The following is a 9,063-nucleotide window of genomic DNA, read 5'->3' as shown; positions in this document are numbered from 1 at the left end:
TTTTTTTCCTCTACTATTCATAACATTTTTCAACATGCATGCATACATACATACATACGTGCATACATTTTTTATGCACATATGCATAGCATATCTACGTTGATTTGTATATTTGTTTTGTTTTGTTTTGTTGTGTTTTTTTTCGTTTTTTTTCCTTTTTCTTCTGTTATGTTTTTGCCATTTTCTCTAATTTGCTTTTTGTAATATCGTTAATGTTGTTGCTGTTATTATTATTTTTATGTTGCTATTTTCACTATTCGTACGCACAGAGCCATCATACGAACATTTAATCAAAGCGTTCAGTTAGTAGTGCATTAGATTTTGTTATTCAATATGATTGTATTTCCCCTGATTTTTTTTTTTATATATATTTTTTTTTATATTTGTTTTCTTTCTACTTAATTTTTCCTTTATTTATTTATCATAATTATTATTATGTTTATTATTATCATTATTTTTTTAGTTTTTTTTTTTTTTTTTTTTTTTTTTTTCCCAGACATTAAACCAACCGTACAAAGTTGTTCGCCATCCATCACTTACTTGTATTTTCTATTTACACTCTATATCTGTCTGTTGTGTTTGGCATTGTTTTATTTTGTCTACTTATACGTGTTTTTGTTATTGCCATTGTTTTCATTGCTGTTGTTTCCTTATATTTACTTGTTTATATACATACGTATATATATATATATATATATATTCAATGTTTTTGTTTTGTTACTTATGTTGGCTTCTGCGTCTGCTTGTATTATTATGTTTGTTGTGTGTGTGTGTGTGTGCGTTTTTTGTGTTTTTTTTTTCTTTCTTTTTTCTTCTTCTTTTTATTCCTCTTCAGTTGTCGTTTTGTTTTTCTTGTCTAAAGTTTAGTATTACGTTTCCTTGTTGCAAAATCAACGGTATAGAGAAGAAGAAGTTAAAGTAAAATATTAAAAAAAAAAATAAATAAAACCCCGTAACTGTTTCCACTCAAAACTGTATTCGCATTGTTACGATAAATGCCTATAACTTACTTATAAGGGAGGCCGTTGCAAGCTTGGCTCTTGAAATTAAATCAAGCCACGCCATATTACCTGAGAATCAAGATAAGCCGATGGCGGAGCATATAGGACAATTTTCTCCTGGCAAAAATAAAGAAGTGTCTTGCATATGAAAACTTTATACTATTTTGTATCTTACTTAGCATAAAAAATTGGAAGAGTATTCATAAATACGGGATTAATAATTAATTAATAATAGTTTTTTTTTATTTTTTATTTCATTTATGTATTCTATATATATATCCTATTCTCTCTCTCTATATATATATATATATATATATAAATCCTATCGCATTCTATCCGTGACATGGCATTTGTGGGTTAAGACATATGTGACACGTCACTCAATGAGTATCGGGTCCGACACATGTATGGCAACATTGTTGACAGACCCGTTTAATTTCATGACATTCTGATGATGGCCGCGTAATACGGCGACGGTAGTAAAGAACTAAAGGAAGAGAAACAGATAGGGAAGCGGCCACAGCCTAAGGGGCGTGTGCCCAATCAAAACTAAGCACTAATTTTAATTACGGCTTGAATAAATTCTACCGCATTGAGTTTTGACCGCACACACACAATCCTTATGTACTTGGCTAAAAAGAAAAAAAAAAGACAAGTTAAGCCTAAGGAGCCTTATTGAGTCATACATAGATACAGACTTGGTGTTGTATTTAGAGCTTATCCTCACTTTTGAATAATTAAAATTAGATCCTGAACGACTTGATTGAAAGTACTTGAAAATATGTTATAGGCGAACGCGTCCCAACAAAGCGTCTCCTATACTTCCTGCTTAAAAATAATTATTTTCGTCTTAGAACACGAATCCTCTGACTCTGATCCATTAACTCGACAATCACTTCATTACGAAATGTTGTGTTGCTTCTAATCGCGTCAGACGATGTGTGTGCGATTTATACACTCGACATTTAACTGCAGCCTTAAAATCTATTTGCACCGACGTTTAGCTCAGTATTTCTTATGAGACTTAAGTTACACTGTTTTGCTTATTATGTGAATAGGTTTGTAACCGCATCAATCCCGTTTTTTCCATCCTGTTTTAGATTGACTTTATAAGTATATATGCCGTTCTTTATAGCGTATCGTCTGCTGCGAAAACTGTAAGTTGTCTAGGCTTTCGTTTATCATGAGTCTGGCCGTTGGTCAACCTCCATCTGAAACCACTAGCTAGGAAATGTCTATGTGGTGTCAAGTTTCAACAATCTATCTCAATTTTCGCAAACTATGAACGCCTCAACAATAGTTTTCAAATGCATAACCGGACACGATTGAGTCAAAATTCTTGCATGTCTTATGTGTGGAACGTCATATTTATTTAAAAAGTTGTGAACATTTTTGAAAAATTGACAAATCGCAGTGTTGCAGGATCTACTATTGCGGGCATTAATGCCTCAGTCAATTTATATACCTACGTTTGTTTGTATGTTAGTTTCATTATTGAGTCACTGCATTATTTCTCTTAAAACCTTGTTTTCCTTCATTATCCTTTAAAATCTGCTGATGCGGTCGGCTCATGACCTCAAAACTGTTTGCTTTAATTAAATTTCCATACCAAGCTTGAAAAATAAAATTGAGTATATTGGGCTATGGATGATGAATGGCCTTCATTGACCCAAAAACCATATATGAAATTATTTGGAATAATTTATATAAAATTGTAGCTTGTAAAATTTTGCATACACAAATTGCATAAAAATATGTGAAGTGATGAAATACAATCTATTTAGCACTACAACCTAATACATAAAGCAGTGATATTACAGTGGATATTACAATAAGACATACATTTGTGACGAACAGAATATTCTTCTATTTTAGAACGGAATTTCGAACAGTGAGAGGACATTTCAAAACCATATCTTACCAATAAATGTAATTTTGTAATTTTCCGCTTGGAACGTAAGCTAAGTGAGAACCAGTTAGCGAAAAATAAAAAAATAAAAAAAAACCAAGGACTCTTACATCGAGATCATATGTTCTTAATTCTTTTCTAAATGTACAGTTGTTAAGTGTTTTATTTGTAAAAAGCACCCTGTACCCAAAATAATAAAAATTATCTAATTTTATATTAACAAAAAAAAAAAAAATAATAATAATAATAATAATGCATAAACTTATGTATATTTGTGCGCGCGCACCGTCCACCTACATTTGCATCCCAAAGTTAAAATTATTAATAATAATTTGCGAAAATCTTTAACACAGTATTTAGTTAACTCTCTTCTCTGCAAAATCTCACATGTTGGAAAAAGGAAAACAAGAAGAAAAAAAAAAAAAAAAACGAGAGAAACCGAAAGACTTGTCCTCTTTAATTTGTTGTTATTATATTTTAATGATTTTATTATTATATTGCATGGCTCTATAAAAAATGATACACACGAAAGCAGACACAGTCATAAATGAGTGTTGTTCAGGTTTACATTATTAAAACGCGTGTAGATGTGTATGCGCGTGAATTTGTTTGTTTAGTTTTGACTTTACAATTTTTGAGCCATACATATATATATATATATATATATATATATATATATATATATATTAATATGTATATATTAATATGTATAGATATGCATATGTGTAATGTATAACATAATTCAGGGTACTCTCGAATAAAGCGCCACTGCTTATAATTATCTTTATACACATATACAAGTTCTCTCTTTCACTTAGATGCGCTCTCTCTCTCTCTCTCTCTCTCTCTTCTCTCTTCCTCTCTGGCGGGGTGTCCATAAAATATCTATGGCTGCATGCTTCGTATAAGTGCTTAGATTTTGCCTTTAATGCTTGGCGCTTGTCTAACTCTCAGTGATTTTTTTTTTTACATATCAATTGTTCGAGTAGTAGTGGGTAACAAAAAAAAAAGAGTAAAATAGAAAGAAAGAGAGAGTGAGAGAGTATTATATACATATATATATATATATATATATATGTATATATATATAATGAAATAATACTCTGATAGTATTAAGCTTATATTATTTGTATAAATGTATAGAGGAAGAAGCTTATTGTGTGTACAGGCCATAGTGATGGTGGTTGTTGTTGTCGTCGTTGTCGTTGCCGTTGTCGATGTCGAATGTTGCCGTAATATCGTCATCATCGTCATTGTATTATATTGTGCTGAAACTCGCGTATGATTATATTTGAGGAGGAATAAAAAGCAAGAAATACTTTTCAATGTTTCGTTTTATTCATTCTTGATTATAATAAGTTTTCATACGGTGCGGTGCTTACGCGTTCGTTAATTTACACGGTTTATATGAATAAAACAATTTTACATAAAATATATAGAAAAAATTGGAAATGTGTTCAGTAGTAGTGTAGTATAAAATTTAAAGCCAAAAAGAAAAGAAAAAAAGAAATGAAAGTAAATCAAAAATTTTAGCAAATAATCCGCATAAATTGTGTCCTTCGATTTTCTACTTAATCCATTTGCAATCGTAAGAGTGTATCTTATTTGCATATATAATATTATTATAATTGTGTTTTATTTTTATTATTTTGCTTTTATGTGATTTATTCAATTAATATTGCTTTTATGTAAAAAGTTTGAAGAAAAGAAGCTGTCTTCTAGATATATAAAAAAGTTTTTTAATATCTTTAAGATTTTGCCATTTTTAAGTGCAATTTTATGTTACCATAATACATATATATATGTATATATATATATATGTGTACATATATTTATATGTATACATATGTATGTGAAACAAAAAGTTATTTTCATTAAAAATATATATATATATCAATATACTAAACGAAAAGTATCTTATCCACAAAACAAAAACTAGAAAATAAAATAATAACACAAAAAATCAAAGAAAAAAAGAAAAATTCCTACGAAGAAAACCCGAATGCCTCAGTTAAAGCTATAAAACATAATATCAAGTGTGAGAATCTCCTTTCACACAGTAATATAACAACACTAACAACAACAACAACAACAAAAACAACAACAACTACAGCAGCAGCAATATCAATATTAAAACGTTATGCGAGTGAGAGACGCAATATGAAAAGGCAACAGCGAGAGAGTAACGAAGCTTATTTTCTTTAGTTAGTAGGTATACGTAAAAAAAAGCTCAATTACGTCGCCAGCCTATTTGACGCATTGCAGTTTGTTTATTGTGTGCGCTTTTCGTAATTGGTAAATACTGCTGTGTAGTTAGTTTATAGTGTAGAGTAGTGTGCTTTAGTGTTTTATATACGTTACATATGAAATTCACTCTCTCTTTCACCCTACAAAGATTACGCTCTCTTCGATTCGTTAAGAAAAAAATAAAGGAAAAATGTTAATATTTCAGAAAAAATTGTCAACTTGTGGATATATTCATGCTCATTAATATGTAAGAGGCTTATTAACAACAAACATAATTATCATTAAATATATTCACGCACACAAACAAATAAACATACTCTTTATTTACACTAACACTCCTCTCTATACTGTCCGTGTAAGAGAAAGCAACAATAAAATATAAAATAGTAAAAGTGGTGTAAAAGAGAGTAAAATTTTTACTGTTACGACTAGCATGTAGTAGTAGTACTTGGAAATGTGCTGGAAAAATACATTCATTCATAAAAACTTCGAGTGTGAGTTAACATTGACGTAAAAAACGAAAGAAAAAAACTTCAAAAAAATTGTTGTTTTCGTTTTTAATAATCATGCATACATACAAACACACACACACACACACACGCACATCTATATATATATATATATATATACACGCGCGCATACATCAAGCAAAGAAAAATTTTGTTAAATATATATATACGTAAAGAAAAATAAAATAAAATAAATAAATAAATGTGAGAGATTAAAATTTGAAGGGAAATATATAGTTAATAAACAACCGTTACATTTTGATGTATTGCATTATAAATTAGCGTTCGTATGTGTGTGTGTATGTGCTTTTTTTTTTTTAAATTTTTTGCGGCAAAAAATTTTCTTATTTTTTTTTTTTTTTTTTTTCCGTTTAAGAAAAGTCTTTTTCTGTGTTCATGGTATATCTATCTATATAAATTCTATATATACACATGCTTACGCATATTGCAAGAAGAAAATCGTTGCCGTTTTCCAATTCGTATTGATTCGACATTACATATAGATTTCTATGTGACACAAAAACGTGGGTGAGACAAATGATGTGTATGCGTGTTCGTTTATAATTAACATTCATGAGAACATCAATAACTTAGCCAAGTTAAGAGAGAAAATAAATAAATAATAATAAGAATTTGAAATTCAAATTTCTTGTGCTTCTTAAGGCAATAAAAGAAAAATCTCCTAACTGGTTCATGATGCATTCACTTTCTTATATAATTAGCTACACTGCTATCCGTTTCATATTCTATACATGCATTTGTTTTCTATTACACTTACGTATAAGTAAAAAAAAAAAAATTATTATTGGGTAATAAGTTAATCGTTCCTCTTTGAATATGACATTTTATATATATATATATATATATATATATGTTCGATCTGCGATCTACGTTTAAAAGTTAAAATATTATTTTATATATATACGAAAACAGCAACAGCTACGCTAGGCTGCTGCTTGAGATTTATATATATATATAATAATATACATTTGTAAGTACACAATAGAATTTAATATAGTTTTATACCCAATAGCCATCAATGAATATATATATATACTAACATTATCAATCGAATGACACTATTCTATCTTATAATCGTCTGAGTATAAAATGTCTTTAGAGTTGATTTTATTATTATTTTGAGATGAGATTAAAACTATTAATGAAACTATAACGAAAACCTGCAGATCTTCTTACTTCATATCTTTGTTCGTTCGACTCGACACTTACTTGTTTGCAAATCTTTTGAGCATTACTTTCCACACTTGGAGAGATAGATAAATACAAAAATATTGAAATAATACGAAACGCTTTATATAGATTGATTGAGTTATTAAGTCTTCAAATTCATTTACCCAACGTTTATATGATGGACGATGGAGCTAAAATTTTTGGTAAACTTTGAAGAGACTCTTTATCTGCTCCATGAAATATTTCTTACTAAACGTAATAAGCGACGATCAATAGACCGGGAAGAGAGAGAGAGAGAGAGAGAGGGTTGAGAAAAATTAATTTCAATAATTCAAAGTAAATTATGATGAATTTTTTGGTAAGATTGAAGGAGTTTTTCAAAACTGAGAGCAGCTTCAAGATATCCACGCAATCAGAACTTAAGTGCAAAAGAGCGAAAAAGCTCTTTCAGAAACATTTTTATGGCCTCATTGAAAATGAAATTTTTTTGTTTTTTTCTTCGAATTATGTTATCTGCAAGCAATGTTTTTTTATGTTTCAAATGCAGAATCGATCCATCCTTAACCATAAAGCGGTTATAGATTTTTCATTGTCACTACCACTTCTCGTTTGGCACTGAAAAGAGATGAATTCGTCCGGAACGCTTAAAAAAAAAAAAAATTGTTATTCATTTTGCCTCAACAACATTGAATTTCTTTTTCATTTTGTTTGATTCTAATGATTAAGCGTTGAAATGCGGGAAAGTTCGTCGAGAAGGCAAAAAGGAGTGGAGATCGAACCAAATTCTCGCGAATAAATAATATATGCAATTATTGCATGCATTAGAGAAGCATTATGAATGTCGAAGATAAGCAGCAACAATAACAATAATAACAACGGCAACAACAGATGTTGTACAGCTCAGCACTTAAGTTAGTTAACTGTTAGCTGATGGCTCAGTTGATGTTTGCTGCTCTTTTGTTAAATATTCGAAAAACCCGTAGAGTTCCACCCGTCGTCCATCCAATTAGGAAATACAGTCAGCCAGTCAAGCGAACCTTTTTCTAGTTGTACGAAATGTCGGCAAATTTTTGGTTTTTTTTTTTTTTCTTTTCTTTTCTTTTTTTCTTCGCTAATTTTAACTCGTATTTATTTGCTCTCTAGTAAATGTAGTAAATTTTCATTTTCATGGCAATGCTTTTGAGTGCATGAACGAGACATATCAAAAACAAAATAAACAAACAAACAAACAAACAAACAAATAAACAACAAAATTATATTCGGCTACGACCGCATCTTTTATACTCACTATCTTTATCTTAATTTCGATATTTATTAGGTTGACTTTGGAATCATTTATGCCATTTCTGCAGCAAATGCGTGTTATCTGTTGCAGCTTAGGATTAGTGAGAAGAAAATTTGGAAAGTACATAGCGCCCACAACGGGGGTATCAAAATCATTTCCAGTAACAATCAATATCCAATGTTTCTGATAAAATTGAAGTCAATAATTTCATTTTTTGCGACAAAAGCAGTAATTACCAAAGACATTATCCAAACGAACAGACGGACCGACCTACTTAAAAGTAATCCAAAATTTGGTGCCGATCAAAAATGATATAAATACCCTATGTAATCTGTGAAGTTTGCGGTCTGCATGTGGCAAACGTGATGACCAAATGACTATACAGTCTTGCGTTGGTGGTGGTGGGCATTGCAAGAAGAATAAGAAGAGGAAGGTAGAAAAGCATAAGCATAAGCAAAGCAAAGCAGAAGTAAAATCCTCAAAACAGCGTATATTGAATGAATGCTAAATTTAAAGGTGTATTATGTTAGGTATGTACATAAGTACATATGCTATGCTTACAACCATTGCAACAATGCACTGCAAGTACACTGCGCTTTAACTGACTAGCTAGAAAGGCTAGCCTCTTAAATTGTCTGTTTTGTCTGGCTGGTCGTCTGTTGTGGTTATTTTACTTGTGCTCGAATGGTTGCTTGGTTGTTTGACTGGCTCACTGGCTGACTGGCTAGCTATCTAGCTATCTAGCTAGCGGTGTTTAGTTGTTCATGTACACGGCATATATCATATGTGTATAAGTTACGTATATTGTTTAGCTTTCAGATCTAGCACAGAGGCTCGTCGTCGCCATTTGGCACCTTATAGTTGTCCGTTCAATTCGTTTTTTGCTATTAATTGTTATTTTTCTTATTATTGTTGTTTTTT

General features: G+C 30.4%; 1 protein-coding gene across 6 annotated transcripts in view; it reads left to right on the top strand.

The window, feature by feature from the left end:
- The window catches only part of LOC119632139 (3-phosphoinositide-dependent protein kinase 1), a 58,727-nt gene that overhangs the window by 8,078 nt on the left and 41,586 nt on the right, over positions 1-9,063 (top strand). The window contains exons 1-2 of one of the 6 annotated variants that reach the window (XM_038024916.1): positions 4,013-4,498; positions 5,306-5,404. The exons of 1 other annotated variant lie outside the window; for it this stretch is intronic. The gene's annotated coding sequence lies outside the window, so the exon portion shown is untranslated. 4 more of the 6 variants (XM_038024912.1, XM_038024917.1, XM_038024914.1 and 1 more) reach the window with 4 other exon arrangements.

This window comes from Glossina fuscipes, unplaced genomic scaffold (assembly GCF_014805625.2).
Source record: "Glossina fuscipes isolate IAEA_lab_2018 unplaced genomic scaffold, Yale_Gfus_2 1, whole genome shotgun sequence".
Classification (NCBI taxonomy): Eukaryota; Metazoa; Arthropoda; class Insecta; order Diptera; family Glossinidae; genus Glossina; species Glossina fuscipes.
Note: the sequence above shows the minus strand (reverse complement) of the source record. Positions and strands in the feature narration are given on the sequence as shown.